Source organism: Hyperolius riggenbachi, chromosome 5, assembly GCF_040937935.1.
Source record: "Hyperolius riggenbachi isolate aHypRig1 chromosome 5, aHypRig1.pri, whole genome shotgun sequence".
Lineage (NCBI taxonomy): Eukaryota > Metazoa > Chordata > Amphibia > Anura > Hyperoliidae > Hyperolius > Hyperolius riggenbachi.
Genome location: NC_090650.1, coordinates 393,730,137 through 393,748,466, shown reverse-complemented (window position 1 = coordinate 393,748,466; position 18,330 = coordinate 393,730,137). Strand labels below are relative to the sequence as shown.

Sequence of the window (18,330 nt, the reverse complement as noted above, 5' to 3'; positions counted from 1 at the left end):
GTATGTATATAACGTCCATTTGTGCCAGAGTAAAATGCACTATAAATGACTTTTTTCCTATGTCATTGTCTCTTACAATAGATTGTAAAGATCTATCAGTTTATGGAACAATCGACTCCAGGTACCCAAAAATTGCTCCAACTCCACAGTCTCCAGGAGCCCTAGGAAGCACTTGGAAAGCTTCCAAAGAGGGGCCCCTCCGTACTGTGCATGCTTGAGCGCACTTTCCCACACATTTTCGCCTGTTCAGTAAGGAGTCGTATGTCTTCTTGACCGCACATGCACAACAAGCTTCAGAAGCCTCCCGTGGCTGCAAATTTGAACGGATGTGACCGCTCTGGAACGAGGGGCCTGTGAGAGGAATGGGTAAGAATGCTCTATAGAACACAAAGCCCTCCCTATTCATAGATAAGTATTTGATTTAAAAAAAAACACTACAGATTTACCGGTACTTTAACCTCTTAAGGACCACAGGCTTACACCCCCCCCACCCCACCCTCCTCCCCCCGAGTGACCAGGAGATTTTTTTACACTTCAGTACACTACAGCTTTAACAGCTCGCTGCAGAGCCATACAACTTACCACCCAAGTGACTCCTGCCTCCCTTTTCTGCCACCAATAGAGCTTTCTGTTGGTGGCATCTGATTGCTGCTGAGATTTTTTTTATTATTAGTTTGTTTGTTTTTTAATAAAAATGTCATTTTTGTATTTTATTTTTACTGACGGCTCCAAAAGTAATCAGAGGGGTTTCCCAATTATCCAGTTATTATAGGTTAGGCCACTTTGCAAAGCAGCTTTGCTTTTAACCACTTCCCTACCCTGGTCGTTTTCACAGTTCAGCTTAGCCCCGATTACTTTGGCAATAACTTTATCAATAATTATCACAACTAAATGATTTATATATTGTTAGGCTTTGTGGCTGATATTTGTTTTTAGTAATTACCTTATTTTCTACTCATGTTAATAGGAAAATAAGGAAAAAAGTGGAAAAAAATACACAATTTATCCACTTTCAAACATTATGGTTTCAATGTAAACAGTTCTATTGTACATTAAACCAACATTTTAGTTCTCTCCCTCCTGTTTATTTAAACAGTTTATTCGTTTTCATTATGTATTAGATGTAACAACTGAGTAGGGTATACAAGGTGTTACGGTCTTCTCCTGCAATGTTTGTTTATTTTACACTTGTTTACTCATTAGCCCTGCCATTGCATTCCTGGGGGGGGGGGGGGGGGGGGTCCTTCCTTTCAACTTTATAGCATTTGTATGAGCTCAGAGATAGTGTTATCTAGGATTTTGTAAAGAGGAGAGTGCAGTGACTTATTTTTATGTCATGGAAAGGAAGTGGTTAAGAAGGCTTCGCTAACTGCACCCAGTGCTAGGAAGAGTCAGTACATTAAAATATTTACTGAGTTGCCTCTTTATCCAACGGGGAGACTTATTTATGTCTTCTCTCATTGTGTCCATAGTATAGAAAAAAAACACGGAAATTAATGCTATCCAATGACATTTAAAATGTCTCGAAGCAAAGTGCCTGGGAAATGAAGCGAAAAATAGTGTTCTGCCCTTTGTAGTTAAGAAATAATAAAATTCTTTATTAGTAACCTGAAATACTGAGCAGCAGTTCCCAGACCATTTACATACGGTGGCAGCCCCAGCCTGGCAGCCTATCCAGTGACAACAAGTAAGCATAGACGCCCTGAGTGCAAAGGGGACATCAATTGCTTGTAGGGGGTCAGCTGCTGCAAGCCTGCAAAACAATTGCCATCTTTTCCTATGCATATGTAGTGCAAGTCATGCATTTATCAGAAATTTCCCCCGCTCCTTCCTACCTCACTAAGCTGCTCCTATTGGTCAACAGCCACCTTCTCCAGTCACATGACACTTAGTTAGCATCAGCAGTCTCCTTAGCCAATAACAGCTTTTCCAGTAAGAAGTCTAAAAGTGCAACCCAAAGCCACCTGTGAGGAAAGTATTGATGTTGGTTGGCCACAGCAACCAGTTACATTCCTTGTTTCATTTATGAATCAGCAATGTAAAAAAAATTAATTAGAAAGTTTACAAATGGCAAACAAGAGAATAGACAGCAGGCAAGTCCTTCCTGCCATATGTGTACATGCATTCAGATTTCTTTGCTGTGGATTCTTATACATTACTGCAATCACATCACGTCTAATTCACTTTTAGCAGCCATCATTACGCCCCTTCTAAGAGTGTAATGATGGCTACACTTGTTATAACAAGTGCAGCCACCATTACCCCCCCCCCCCCAAATGTAAAGCCATAATCACTGCCACACAACATGTGTAGCCATTATCACCCCCACATAACAAATGCAGCCATCATTACTCCCACATAACAAGTGCAGCCACCATTACTCACTTGGTATATACATAGTGCCGCCATCATTGTCCCCACATAACAAGTGCAGCCAACATTACCCAAACATAACAAGAGCTGCCCCCATCCTGTGGAATTCTCTCCCACTGCCCATCAGGCTTGCCCCCTCCTCCAACACCTTCATAAAAACACTCAAAATTCACCTCTTCAAGGCCCACCCCACCTCGACGCTGCCCTAACTCTCTCGTTGCACCCCCCCCCCCTTTGGTGTCACCACCACCCCCCTCTAGATTTTAAGCCTTTGGAACGGCCCTCTTCCCTTGTGTATCATACTTGATTGTGCACTCTACCCAAAATATGTCAACTTGTATTATCAGCACTACCCCTCCAGTGTATGATCCAGCATTGTATTGCTACCTGTTTTGTGTTGTGTATCTTATTGCTTATTACCTGTATTGTTTTATCTATTGCCTATTACCTGTATTGTGCTGTCACCCGTTATCATTGTACTGTATATAAATCCAATAAACAATAATGACAAATGCAGCCATCATCACCCCCACGTAAGAGCAGCCATCATTATCCCCACATAACAAGTGCAGCCATCAGTACCCCCACATAACAAGTACAGTCCTTAATAACTTTTTAACACTGCCCACACCAAGCCTCCAGGACAGGCTAATGTCAGCATATAACAATGCTATGAACGTTCCCCGGCAGAAGGACTGGATTTATAAATTGGCACTCCCTCCATCCTTTGTTTCTCCCCATGGACACTCCCTTCCACAGACAACAGCTCTCTACTTCATGTGCAGGTACACATTTCTTCTGAATACACCAGTACTCCTATTTCAGGAGCTGCAATCACACATGCTCATAAGCCATCTATGGATTTATAAAGAGTTTCTTGTCATAGTTGAACATACAAGATTGCTATAGAAATCCAAAAACAAGAGAGAATCCTCTGGATCCTAAAGGGCTCCCCCTGTCCTCCTCAGTCAGGCCGGTCCAGCGACGAGACTCCCGGAGCATCAAGTGGTTGAGCGTGGACCTGGCGGAAAAAGCCGAGCCAGATTTGGTTTGTGGTGTTGCCCAGGCGGCTCATGCAGTAGCACAAAACTCAACAGGGCTCAGCTGTTACCACCGGACCCAGAGCGGGCCCGTGGTAAAGTGCACATGCGCAGAGCTCCCAGTGCTGAGGACGAGAGGAAAAACTCTGAATCCTAAAGTGGCGTGCAACCTATAGGGGTACTTTTTTTTCCTTCAGGTGCACTTTAAATAATTTAAACATAGAATAAATAAGTTTATAAACTTGAACATTTATAACTTACAACAATGTGATCGATTCATAAAGCATTACCACATTCAGTAATGCAGAAAACAGCTGACTTTACCGAGCACTTTGGAAAGTGTCAATTCATAAAAGCTGTTACCGCATGAGAAGCTCTAATTACAGAGCAGTGAGGTAAATTACAGACTTGTGCGGTAATTACCTCAACACATGTCAGTAAATCATAAAGATTAGAACAGGTGATAATGGCACAGAAGAATACCACCTGCTTTGAAGTGGTGATAAGAGAAGAAGTCTGTGAGGGACTGTGTGACTCACAAGCAGAAGCAGTGAGATCTCCCCCCCCAGGCAGCAGCAGTGGGATAGGAACAAACAAGGCTTTCCCTGAATAACTTAGGCTGTGTTTAACTTCTTGGGTTCCTGTTTTTAAGCTGGAGGTAAACACTCTTTTCAGCAGTGAACATTTTTATGAATTAGCACACAAAAGTCTAAAATGCCGAATGCGGTATTTTCCCGACCATAGTCTTTTACCGCACAGCCTTTTATGAATTGACTCCAATACGTAAAAAAACAAAACACAAACATAGTTGGCCTTGCAGCTCTGGGTTCAGGACTAACATGGGACAATATCTCATGAAGCTTGTATGCTCTGCACGATTCTGTGACTTTCCTCCACGCTCTACCCTGGCAAGATTACTGGCTTCGTCCCAAATCTGGTCCTAAAGTCTAAAGCCATTCTGTTGTAAGTTCTTCTGAGGGACACAAAGTAATGCAGAGAGATTCAAGTTCTCCATTAAGTCTCAGCACTATATAACAGTACATGTGTAAAGCAAATATTCAACTAATAAAGTACAAGTACTAGGTTGCTACTAGAGTTGGATTCGAAAGACCAGCAGGACTGAACAGTGTATGGTCTGCTCCAATGGTCTGTTGTGGTCCAGTTGGTACCGGAATGAGATAAGGATTTTAAACCATAGGCTATATGAGAAATGCATCCGGCTCTCCAGGGAAAATAGACAGTACAGAAGGAAACCCTGTTGGTTTTCCAATGCTGTAAGGCAGATGAAAAACGTCCACTGCCTACCCCAAACTCCATCTGAAAATAGAACATGTCTGCTTCCATATAGGAACACTTTAAATCTCACAAGTAGAGCAGCCACTGGGAAAAATTGTGGCCTTTAGAGCCGAGCTGTTTTGAGCGGACATTTCCTTCAGGAGACAACAGAGCATACTGGAGAGACCAGGTAAAAGCAAGTCAAAGAGACTCTTGAATGAAATCATATCTTATTCATCACGACTAAATATAGATTTCCGGGATTAGCTCCATCTATTGCAGTCCCTTCCCCCACTTCAAAATAGACCGTCGTTGATGGATATATGAGGTGTGCACACATGTACACAAGGCCAGACTTAGTGACTGCCTAATGGCTCTTTATAGTGGCTGTAGGAAGTCTGACTCAGCAACACACAACTCCAATAAATTCTTTGCAAGTTTGTGTCATTCATAAGATATTATTGGTGGATCACATTGTTCACCCTCTTCGGGTCCGCCAATGATCTCCACCTGACTGGCCACGCATTTCTCATTCCAATGCACGCCTACAGGACTTCTCAAGAGCCACCCACACCCTATGGAACTCCCTCCCATTCACCCCCCCCCCCTTCCTTCAACACCTTCAAGCAAGCACTCAAAACACACTTATTTAAAATAACCTACCCACCATCCACCACACATTAACTCTCTCAGCCGAGAACCTTTCCCACAGCCCTACCTTACGTGTCCCTCCCCAACCCCTTTAGGCTTATACGCAAGTATATAAGGCATTTTGGCAGTTATACTGCCATTCAGGAAATACTTTTAAAAACAAAGTAAACCCTGAAAATTCCCCCTTGAGGAGATGGACTAGTCCAAAACCTGCCAGTTCTGTCAAATTGTAACTGCTTAATTTTTATTGATGTATTGGTCCTTTAATAATTAAAACTAGCTTAAAAACGGGAAAGATGGGAAAGGATGCCTTACCTCTCAAGATGATGCAACAGATATTTGGTGTTTATGTTTTAATAGCATGAAAAAAAAATGTGTTTTTACCCGCAATTTCAGATCAATCACAAACAGAGGTTATTGGCTGAGTTCAATTAGGTTTGAAATAGAGGAGCTAAAGGCTATGGCCTCACAAGGCATCTGTAAAATTCATGAGGCATTCATATCTTCAGTGAGACGCCAGTCAATTCGGCAAAATACCTGAGGAAGAGAGTCCGACCCATGAAATGCATTATGTGCCAATAAAATATTCCTATTCTAAACCCAGAATCTGAATTTATGGAGCAAGAGTCTGAACTCGCCTCTTTTTAATAGTTTTTGTTTTATTGTAATTGGTTATGGGCCTATTAATCTACAAAATGTTGCTATTCTGGCATGGAGTGTATTAGAGAATATGTGGAGATCAGCTTATACATGAGTGATCCATATTCACTTATTTCGTGGCTTTGCTTCCTGTCTTGCAATGCTCACATAGTGACTGCACTTCAGTCTCCTTCCATCAACCCACCCATTTGTTTGACTCCCAGCTGCCCATACCAAGCGCTTCCCAAAGCCTGGCTGCTGCACTTGAGCAGCAGTGGATTCACAGCCTGCAGCTGCCTGCGTGAAACAAGCCTTAAAATTTTAGCCCTTACACTGAAAATAAGAATTTGAGACTCCAAGAAAGTTCTGTTCACCATTACTACTACACATATCACAGGTGTGCAACTCCAACCCTCGTGGGACATAGGGTTGCCACCCAGCCGGTATTCGGGCGGCAGGGCCGTTTTTTTCATTAGAAAGCCGGTGCCGGAATATTTTTTTTACCGGCAGGGCATTTGCCGGTAAAACAAGACAAGACACAGAAGATTAATATTAAAACCTCCCCAAATTGGTGCCTGCCAATGAGAGTGCTTCCACTGGCTGGCCTGGCCCGCCCCTCTCCTGTGCCTGCGTTAGCTGTTAGCGTGGCCGAGGTGTAGAAGAAGGAAGTACTGAGATGTACACAGCAAGCAGAGTGTCTGCCCGTCCTTCTGCTCCTCCGCAGTATAGTGACACTTTGAAGTCCTGAGCGTCACACAGGTCTATGTTTATCTTGGTCGGCTCAGTTGTGGGCGCTGCACTGACAGTCTGTCACAGTTCTCTGTCACAGGCTTTTTACTATAGGGATTCGGGAATGAGTGAAGGTATGTTTTGCTGTACCAGGACAAAGGCTAGTGGTTGTAAAAATTCCTGAGACCAGGAGGTGTTATGCTGGGAATACACGGTTCGTTTTTGCCTTCGTTTAAACCTTCGATTCGTTCGGTAAACGAATCGAGTGTTGAAAACGTATGTGAAAATAGTCATAATCTCATTATAGTTTCGATTAATAGACCCCAAAAACGAACGACTAGTGATCGAACATGTTTGATATTATCTCTCTTTATCCATCTAATCGAGCCATTGGTAGGCTTGATGGCTGTTCAGATCGATTATATATTCGTTTATGCTAGTCCGTCCCTGTAAAAAGGGATTTTCGTTTCGTTTCTTTGCAGCCTTCGATCATTGGAAAAACGAAACCATCAGAATCGAAAAAAAAAACAAAACCGTGGGTGGTGATATTAACCGTATGACCGATTATTTCGGGATCGAAAAGGACAAAAGGCACAATCGAAACGAAGGTTTAAACGAAGGCAAAAACGAACCGTGTATTCCCAGCATTAGTAAAAGCATGAAACGTTTGTGAAGGAGGCTGATAAGATATGCAAATTAACCCTGGAATCAAACAGGGCTTTGGAGCTTGTAAGTTAGCTGAATGGTAGCTACAGATGATTACAGACATTCACATCTGTAATGCTGGGTACATACGATGCGATTTCCCGCTTTATCGACTGGTCGATTGATTTTTTCTGACAAGTCCGGGGCTTGATTGATACAGCAGTCGATTTTTCTAATGCTAAGTGTGCAAAATCGACCGCTGTATCTGTTGAGACCCAATCAAACATGTCAGAAATAATTGATCGAGCGAGAATTTGCATCGTGTTTACCCAGCATAAGTTGCCATGTCCATTTCCGAATTGGGTAAGTCATCGGTGCTGCTGCGAAGCCGAATCACTTATAGCTATGCCATGCACGGTTCTAGGGATTCAATTGCATGGTAGGGAGAAGTGCTGGACTGCTGTCCGGATTGGCAAGCGATACAGACAGCAAGCTATTGTTTGAATAGGCGGCATTTTCCCATCTGCATATTCAGACTTATGCTGGGCATACACGGGTGGATCAGCCCTTATCAATCGAGCCGCTGATGGCTTGATTGATAATATCCGACAGGTCCGATGACCCGCCGGATCGATTCCCTGCTCGATCCCCCGCAGGCGGACAATAGCAGGGAATCGAGCAGAAGATAAGGAAGGGACGAGCGGGAATCGATCCGGATGGCCGCAGGGACGCGGCGGGAGTCGATCCGGCGGCTAATCGAGCCGCTGGATCGACTCGTGTATGCCCAGCAGTAGTGGAAACAGACTTTTTTGCTTTTACAGCATAAGGGCTCATTCACATCATAGGCACTTCGGTGCGCATTTTGGCAGTGCATATGATGTGCAACACGCAAGAATGGCAGAAGTGCATAGACAGCACTCCTGGCATTCACATCATATGCACTGCACAGCAGTGTGATGTGCTATCACACTGCTACATGCATTTTTTAGGAATCACAGTGCTGATCTCATTAACTTTGATCGTACGCTTTGCGTCCAGATAGCACAGCCAGTCTGCATCAATGATGTGAATGAGCCCTTAAACTGTGTTCCCACCTGTTGCCAGATCACGTGCAGTCAGTGGGAGCGGAAAGTCCAATGACCTCTCCAATAGTCCGCTGTGATCCGGCTTTAGCCCAGGGTAGATAGGCTCCCCCACAGGCGCAGAATGCTCCAGGACACGGGAGCGTGATGAGGGCGCATGCACAGAAGCCCAGCAGAATGGAGAGATATAGTGACAGAATGGAGGGGCCGAAGAGGATGGCTAGGGAGGTCATGTGGCTTGAGGAAGCCCCAGGTAAGTATAAATAGGGGCTAGTGAACCATCTTAGAACAACTGAAGTGAGAGGTCTATGGAGGCTGCCATATTTATTTCCTTTTAAGCTATACCAGTTGCCTGGCAGCCCTGCTGATTCTCTGCCTCTAATATTTTTTGCTATAGTTGTTATTGGCATTATTAAAACATTTCTGCAGGGCTGCCGGGCAACTGGTATGGTTTAAAAGGTAATGAATATGGCAGCCTCCGTATAACTCTTACTTCAGTTGCCCTTTAAGGTTAATAGCTATGTGTTGTATGTCCTGTTACAGCTGGGGCATAACTGTATAACCAAGGGCTCCTTATCAAACTAATCTTAAAGTGAACCTAAAGCCGATCAAAAAAAATGAGATAATGAGATTTACTCACCTGGGGCTCCCCTCAGCCCCCAGCAGCCGATCGGTGCCCTCGCAGCCCCGCTCTGACGCTCCAGGACCCACCGTTGAACACTTCCGGTTTCGCCGTCACCGGCCGACAGGCATGAGAACGCGAGTGATTGTTCGCATTCCCAGCCTGAATATCGCCCTCTATGCTGCTATTGCGACCTCCAGGCCGCAATAGCAGCATAGAGGGCGATATACAGGCTGGGAACGCGAACAATCACTCGCGTTCCCATGCCTGTCGGCCGTTGAAGGCCAAACCGGAAGTGCTCACCGGCGGGTCCTGGGACATCGGAGTGGAGCTGCGAGGGCACCGATCGGCTGCAGGGGGCTGAGGGAAGCCCCAGGTGAGTAAATCTCATTTTTTTTGATCGGCTTTAGGTTCACTTTAAGACCTGTACACACACACCAGATGAAACTTGTCCAAGGAGGCGGATAACAACTACCTCTGGTAAAAAGCGTGTACAGCGGCACCCAATGCCCCATGACTGCTTGGCCAGCGAACCACTTTTGCGGATCACATTGGGCAAATGACAGCAGATAGCATTGTTCTCCCTACTTAATACCCCTGCTGCACGACGTCACTCCTGCATCGCCCCCCAACATAGAACAGAATGCATTGTTTCCTTCCAAGCAAGTGACATGTCTGCACAGCCTTTGCCCTGCAATGCCGCTCGAGGAATTGGGTCCCAATAGCCGTTGAGTGACATTGAGCATATGAATGGACCTTTAGAGCCTTCTTAGCTTGTAAGACTCCATCTTGAATGTTTCTTAAAATACCCCTGAGCCAGGGTAAAATCTATTGAAGGATGCCCATTGTGGGCTAGATTACCTTCGCAGAAGTGTCTTGGCACTGCTCGTTATCCTCAGGGTTACCCCCATTAATCCACCAACCCCCAGCTATTCTAAACTGCCAGGCGTGGGTTTTGATCAGCACAATAATAGAAAATGCTTGTGAATGAGCACTTGCTTTTTTGGTGTTTGCACCATCTGGAACTTACACCAGCGCAGTTCTGATCCGCACTCCATCGCTAGGGGAGAGCCTCCTAGATTTCATATTTGACTGGAGGATTCCGTCAAATATGAAGGGGAACAGGGGGACCCCAAGGACAATGAGCAGGACCAGGACACTTCTACAAAGGTAATCTAATCTACAATGAGCTTCAATCATTTTTTTTGTCCTCAGTTCAGGGGTTCTTTAAGTTAAGGAAAGACCTTTTTAAGGTAAATCTTGTAATTATGAAAAATATGTCACTGCTATAAAAGCCACTTACTGAAACAGCACCCGACTGACTGCAATAAGTAAAAAATATTAATTTTGATGATTCACTGCATTTCTCCTTGGGCAAAATGGCAGGACTGAGCCTGTACAAATGCGTCGCTAACCTGTAGGCTAGCGATGCATTTTGTTCCTATGCAGGAGGCCCAGATGCAAACTAAGAATGTCGGGACAAACCACTCCCACTTTTAGGCCACACCCCCAGACCACGCCCACGAGGCGGTATTTCCCTCCCCCCCCCCCCAAAAGGTGGCAACCCTAGTGGGACATAGCCATGCCAGTGTTTAGGACGGACTGAGAAATGGAAAACTGTTTTCTTCTTCAGGAACCACACCTTTCCTTATTCAGTTCTATCAATTAAATTAAGCTGTTCAAAAATGTGTGAGGACTTCAGCCTTCGAGTACTGGAGTTCAACATCCCTTAATTATATGTTTATTGTCATTTCTGGTTTGCTTTAATTACCCCTGGACCTTGCTAATTGAAATCTATGGCCTGTTTGGGATGTTATCCCTACCAGAGCAGATTTCAATTGAGCCGGTGAGCTGTTCAGGAACAGATTTCATTGGCTCCTGGACCCTGTGATCAATGTGAGACAATTTGATTGGCTTAGTTATACGGACATGAGCCAATGAAATCGGCTCCTGAACGGCTAACAGAGCTCTGCAGTTATTCCAACAGCAGAGCAAGCTGGCTCCAGCGACTGGAGATCATTGTGAACGGCGAGAGAGAGAGATAGGGCTGTGTGGCAATGATGTCAGTAAACCCCAATTTTTTACTCAGAAGTCTCTGGTTCTTAAAGAAAACCTGAACTGAAAATTAAAAGTCAATATAAGCATACACAAGTCATACTTACCTCCCGTGTAGTCTACTCGTCAGTGTCTTTCTCCTGTCCCGCGTCCTGTTTGTTCACTGTGATCAAGGGAATTTTCCGTCCTCCATTTTGAAAATCTCCATTACCCATAACAGCTTTCTGGTCAGCACACAGTTAAACTGTAACATTGCCCACTTGAGCCATAGGGAAACATGGACATTACCTGGTACATCAGTTTTCCTCTCAGCTATAACTGACAGCAACTGATATTTTACTGACGGCAACTGATATATTTCAGATCTGACAAAATATTGTCAGAACTGGAAGGGATTATTGTCAGAAGAAAATGGTGCTCTTCTGAGAGGAACTGATGGCAAGGTAACTATGTAATGTTCATTTGAAGTTACCTCATGTGTTTATTTTAAATATTTTTACTTAGTACAGGTTCTCTTTAAGTGGTTATGTGAGGGACGAGCAACTGACTGGCTAAATATGTCTGATAGCGTTGTCCCCTGTAAGGAGCCCCCTCTTTCTCTCCCCTACCCTCTCCATGGGACAGTCCCTGCCCCTTGGCTGAACCCAGAATGTATAAATAGATAAAGAGTACAGGCAAGGGACAGGCAATGGTTCCGACCGGCTAACACCACATGTCTACATGCAGTTTTATCCTCAGGAATAACCAGGAACCCCTTGGCTTCATCCTGTTACCTCAGCTGCTGTTGTGAGGAGATGCCACATACAATTGGCTGATGCAGAAACAGACACTACAGGGTAGGAAAAAAAACTCATCAAAAATCAAAACAGCAGTTCTGTAAAATGAACACTGCATCAAAATGCCTGTCCCCTAAACATTACACCAGCAGCCAAAAATGAAAACTCGTTAAAGCAGCAGGGACAGCCATACTATCCCAGGAAAGGCTGACTGAGATAAGATTTATTAAAGCAGAAACATTTATGATTATATTGGAATGCTTGCAATGCAGGGTCAGGTTCCAGGCTGTATAATAAACAGAGGAGTGGGTAAATGGAATTTGATTTTATGGCTAACAATCCTGCTTTAAAAAAAAACAAAACACAATATCATGGCAAAAGCTTCCCCCGGCATTCATGCACAAATCCTCTGATGGTAAGGTAAACTACGACTAAATAGCCATGGTCTGCTCTGATACGCGTGAGCTTTTGATCTCTTGGTCATTGATTTCAAACAAAAAAAATTGGACTTTTAATCAATCTCACAGTGCAGCGGGATATCTTCCTTATAACTATTGCCACAGAGTCACCGTTTCCCTGATCCTAATTGGATGGCCGTATGTATGGTGGTTATAGCGGTCCCTCTTTCCCTTTTGTTCCCAGTGACGTTGGCAGATAGCGAAATCAGCTCTTAAATCTCACGGCTTATCCAACACCTCTTCTTCATCTTAGCCAAGCTCTAAATGTAAATTGTCAAGCGCTTTTCCAAATAATTATACACTTGACGCAGACTCTGAAAGGTGAAAGACGGGGGAGGGGGGGGAGCCAATTTCACAGCTAGAGCCACCTTTAACTGTTCCATTTAGAAATATTCTCAGGAAAGGACTGAAACCAATGCGTTAATCTCCCGCCCCTACGGCATAAGCTGGTAGTTTGTTAGCCGTTACTATACAGGAGGTTAAGGTGAGAGCTGTGCTGTGAAGTACAGAGTGGCTGAGAATGTGGGTTATACGGCATAAGCTGGTGGTTTGCTTGCTTGTACCACAGAGGATTGTTTAGGGGAGAGCTATGCTGTGAGGTGCGCTCTCCACACAGTACAGAGAATGTGGGTTATACTACATAAGCTGGTGGTTTGCTTGCTTGTACCACAGAGGATTGTTTAGGGGAGAGCTGTGCTGTGCGGTGCGCTCTCCATACCGTACAGAGAATGTGGGTTATACTACATAAGCTGGTGGTTTGCTTGTACCATAGAGGATTGTTTATAGGAGAGAGTTGCTGTGAGGTGCGCTCTCCACACAGTACAGAGAATGTGGGTTATACTGCATAAGCTGGTGGCTTGCTTGCACCATAGAGGATTGTTTAGGGGAGAGCTGTGCTATGAGGTGCGCTCTCCACACAGTACAGAGAATGTGGGTTATACTGCATAAGCTGGTGGTTTGCTTGCTTGTACCAGAGGATTGTTTAGAAGAGAGAGTTACTGTGAGGTGCGCTCTCCATACGGTACAGAGAATGTGGGTTATACGGCATAAGCTGGTGGTTTGCTGTACCATAGATGATTGTTTAGGGGAGAGCTGTGCTGGGAGGTATCGCTGTCCACACCGTACAGAGATTGTGGGTTATACTGCATAAGCTGGAGGTTTGCTTGCTTGTACCATAGAGGATAGTTCAGGGGAGAGCTGTGCTGGGAGGTATCGCTCTCCACACAGTACAGAGAATGTGGGTTATACTGCATAAGCTGGTGGTTTGCTTGCTTGTACCAGAGGATTGTTTAGGGGAGAGCTGTGCCGTGCGGTGCGCTCTCCACACAGTACAGAGAATGTGGGTTATACAGCAGGCTGCTGCCCCAGTATCTCCTCTGCAGTGAGTAGACAGCATGGCTTCTGCAGTACTGCAGTCACATCCTTGCCCACGCTCTGGAACTGAGTGGGCGGCTGTGCAGAGTGGGAGGAGGGAAAGCGGCTCTGGGAAAAACGCATCAATATAAAGTCACATTTTAGAGGATCAGGAAACCTGCATATCAGGAGCCGGCACACTATAAATGATCCATTATTGGCGAAGATATATATATATATATATATATATATATATATATATATATATATATATATATATATATATATATATATATATATATATATATATATATATATATATATATATATATATATATATATACCAAATAAAAATATAAATATGGAAAAGGATTTCGCTGAACCCTTCCAAAGACAATTTTTTTTATTGTACACAGGAACTGAATATTGAGACCATCTGAGGGAAGCACATTGAAACATCGGGGGGTGGGTTTCAGGGGTGAATGGGCGCATTTAAGACTAAGCACCGGGAAGGGGGGGGGGATGGGCGGGTTTAAGATTAAACTCAGAATTTCCTCTCTGTTCTAAAAGATACACAACAGCATAATAACCTTTAAAGAAAAAACATTTCTTTGTTACGGCTGATACAAATCCAGAAATAAAGCTGCACTGTTTCTACTTCCTGCTTTCATGAAAGCAGGCATATTGTTAAGATCCTGTACTTTCAAATTAGCCTCTCTGCCGTGGCAGTCAGCTGACACAGGGGAGAGATCAAACTTGTGATTATACACAGATGAGTTGGGATTAAACAGGCTAAACTCTCTAAATACATACAGGGTGCATTTCTCTAGGTTTTCCTTCTGTCCTGTGCAAGAGTTCAGGTCCACTTTAAAGGTTAAAGGGAGGTTAACGTTAGGCATCAGGAAGGCAGGTTGAAATTAGACAACAGCAAGGGGGGGGGGGGTCTGGGATCAGCAAGGTGGTGGTTAGGGTTAGGCATCGGCAGGGGATGTTCTGTTTGAGAGTGGGGTTAGGTTTAGGAATTACCATGCGGGCGGCCATCAGTCTGCAGCAGCAGCCTGAGAGTACACATCGCTTGGTAGTCAGTGTATGATATTGTTGGATAGACCTGCTACACCCTGATGAAGGGACGCACTAGCCCTGAAACATCAGCTTCTGTCTGCATTGCACTGGGAATGCTGGACTTCTCTGGCTATTTCCTATGGAATGGGGGGGGGATGTTATGCATGCCTGGGGATTCCTCCAACCCCCTCTACACAGATTGCTCCCTCGCAGTGCCTAAAGCCTCCTGGATCCCCCAGTAGCAGCTCAGTCCTCCGTGGCCAGTCGACGCAGGCGCAGTGCAGCCAAGCAAACTATCCCAACTCACTCCCACCACTGAGAGCATACTGCGCAGACGCAGAATGCTCCCGACGACAGGAGCGCATCGGGTTGGGTGCGTGCGGCCGGGCATGCGCAGTACGCTTGACTGACCGCAGAGAATGGGGCAGTTACCAGGGAATCGATCTACGCGGAGGGGGCTGGAGGAAGCCCCAGTGATAAAAGCTTTTCTTCCCCCTCCTCTCAGGTGCACTTTAACCACTTAAGGACCGCAGTGACCAGGCCATTTTTTTTACTAAATAGGCCACTGCAGCTTTAAGACCTCGCTGCAGGGCCCCACAACTCAGCACACAAGTGATCCCTCCCCCCCCCCCCCCCCCCTTTTGATCCCTGACAGCTTGTCACGCCTATTGGCGTGAAGTGGTCGGCAAGATGTTGAGGAGTGAATGAAGTACTCTGGGTATTCAGCCTCAGATCCTCTTATAAAACTCTCGGCCCATCTCAAGGGTAAGCGGAAAGCAGCAACTTTCTCTGTGACATCTTTGTTCCGGGGCTGAACCAGACATTTCTCTCCTCCAAAAGCACCACATTGATTATAGTCATTTTCCTCAACAAAACACAACACAGAAATTGGCCGTTTGTTCCTTTCAAAGCACCAATCAAGGCCTGTTTTTTTTCTTCATCGTACCTCCGCTATGAGTGCCGGTGGGAAGGCACCATCAAGCACTAAGCAGCGACAACACGCTTCCAGTACCAGGCGTTGTTCCCGATACTCTGAGCGAGGCCGAGAACAATGCGTTCCTTCTCATTATTCCATAGAATGACTATTAATTCAGGTAACTGCAGCAGCCTAAATGCTTTATGTATTACGCTGTGCGCTTATTTGTCAGCCCCGGGGGGTGGGGGGACAACCAACAAGCCAAAACATATGGCAGGCTAAAGGTGGCCACACACCATACAATAAAATGATCCGATTTTACGGCAATTCGATAAAAACGATCGGATCTCCCGAAAAAAAAATCGAAAGCTTTTTTTTTCATGTGACTGAAAAATCCGATCGGATTTCCGGTTTTCTTCGATTTTTATCGATCCGGAATGCCAGATATTTTTCTTCAATCTTTCTAAAGATTGTATGGTCAAGAGCTGCCCCCACCCTCTGGAATGCCCTTCCACCACCCATCAGACTTGCTCCCTCTTTCAACACATTCAAGCAAGCCCTCAAAACCCACCTCTTTATGATGGCCTACCCACCTCCTACCACACAGTAAAGGTCCGTACACACGCCGGACTGGAGGCAACGACGGGTCCGTCGTTGCCTCCCGCTGGGTGGGCCGGGCGGATCGCTCAGAAACAGCCGTATCAGTCCGCCGACAGTGCGTACACACGCCGGACTGTCGTTGGAACGCCCACCCAGCGGGAGGCAACGACGGACCAGTCGTTGCCTCCAGTCCGGCGTGTGTACGGACCTTAACTCTCTAAGGAATATTAAACAGCCCCCCCCTAGTGTTTCCACCCCACCCTTTAGATTGTAAGCCTCTGGCAGGGTCCTCCACTCCCTAGTGTAATCTACAGGATCATGTGCTCCTGTCCTATGACAGCCTGTACTTGTATTACTGGGCCTACCTAACCAGCCCATATTGCATGATCATGTATTTTGTACAATTTGCATGTATAACTTTGTTCTATGTGTATAACCCTATGTATGTCATCCTTGTATCATTGTATATATTTATTGTCCAGCGCTGCGTAATATGTTGGTGCTTTATAAATACAATAAATAATAATAATAATAATAATAGTGTGTTAGATTGCCAATTTATTAATACACATACCCTAGCAATTTTGTGAGAGTCGCCAATAATTTTTATCATAATTGGGGAAAAATTGAACATACGTGTGTGGTACATTGGTCATATTTTTAAAATGTTACAATCAGTCAGAAAAATTGATTGCAATTCTGAAATTGAACAGATATTTAAAAAATTGTATGGTGTGTGGCCACCTTAAGAGAGATCCCTTCTCAATCTGAGGCAGGAAGGCATTTTGTGTTGTCAAACTTAATAGTTTTAAAGGGGCAGTGAGAGGCTGCAGTCACATTTATACAGTAGCTTGAAGGAGACAAAAGGAAACAGAGAGCCCAATATAGTGTAGTATCTCAGTGACAACAAAGTAATGGTTATACTCACAAACCTGGGTTGCCACAAAGGCAACCACTGGATAAGCGGGCGGGGAGAATTATAACCTGACCCCGCTCAGGTTTAAGAAGTCAATCTCTGTAGACAGGAAAGAATGGGGATACACCCCTCCACCAAGGGTGGACTAGACAATTTGTAAAGCAGTAACACAGAGGCGGCAAGTAGAGTAAAATCGAAGACTGAAGACAGAGGCGCTCAGCCAGGCTTTTGACCAGATTTTGTACCCTCCAAAATTTTTGGCCTGATGAAGCAGGATTGTGACCCGTGAAACGCGTTGCAACTTTGGAGCTTTTAATAAAAAGTTGCTTTATACTGTGAGTAACATCCCATTGTCCGGTCTTTCTTTCTACGAGGGAGGTGAGTCCACCAACTTCCCCCTTTTAAACAGTTTTTAATCGATTTTACTCTACTTGGCGCCTCTGTGTCACTGCTTTACACATTTATAAAGTAGAACTCCAGGGAAAAAATATAATTTTACCTATCAAATAGAAAAGTGATGTGTATTAGCAAAGCTATAATATACCCGTGAGATCAATACAGTCTAGCCAGTAGTTTCTGGTGCCCAGGGATAAGGCGTTGTTGGCTGCTCTGCTGCAGAAAGTGCTGAAGACATTAGTTGCAGGTTCCAGAGTTTTCCAGGAGTTTAAAAGCTTTGGATTCACTGCCACCATTGAGCAGTGCCAAGTCATGCTTTGATTTTATAAAGCCAGAGAAGCATCGTTCATTAGGCAACCTAGGCAGCTGCCTGGGGTCTATTGGGTGTAAAGGGGCCCACCCCAGCTTAAAGCGGATCCGAGATGAAAAACTAACTATAACAAGTAACTTGTCTATATATCTTACAGTATACAGTTTACATAATTTACACAGCAAATCTAGCTGCAAATAGCTTTAATAGAATATGATTATTTCTTCCTGTGATACAATGACAGCAGCCATGTTGTGTGTAAACATTACACAGAGGCAGGCTTATCTGCACCATCAGCACTCAGACTGAAAAAACCTAATCCCCCTCCTCCTCTTCCTCCCTCCTCCCCTCTGCCTCTGAAATCTCTGGCTAGTAATACCTCCCCCTCTTCCTGCCCAGACTGAGCTCCCATGAGCCCTTGCTACTGCCAAG

The 18,330-nt window shown here is 44.8% G+C and overlaps 1 protein-coding gene and 1 long non-coding RNA gene across 49 annotated transcripts in view; one reads left to right on the top strand and one right to left on the bottom strand.

Moving 5' to 3' along the window:
* The window catches only part of LOC137519100 (uncharacterized), a 27,594-nt gene extending 21,803 nt beyond the window's left edge, over positions 1-5,791 (top strand). Inside the window, exons 2-3 of the long non-coding RNA XR_011020966.1 lie at positions 82-366; positions 5,736-5,791. This is a non-coding gene — a long non-coding RNA (uncharacterized lncRNA). The remainder of the gene's footprint in view (positions 1-81; positions 367-5,735) is intronic.
* The window catches only part of RIMS2 (regulating synaptic membrane exocytosis 2), an 816,797-nt gene that overhangs the window by 413,251 nt on the left and 385,216 nt on the right, over positions 1-18,330 (bottom strand). The window lies entirely within an intron of this gene.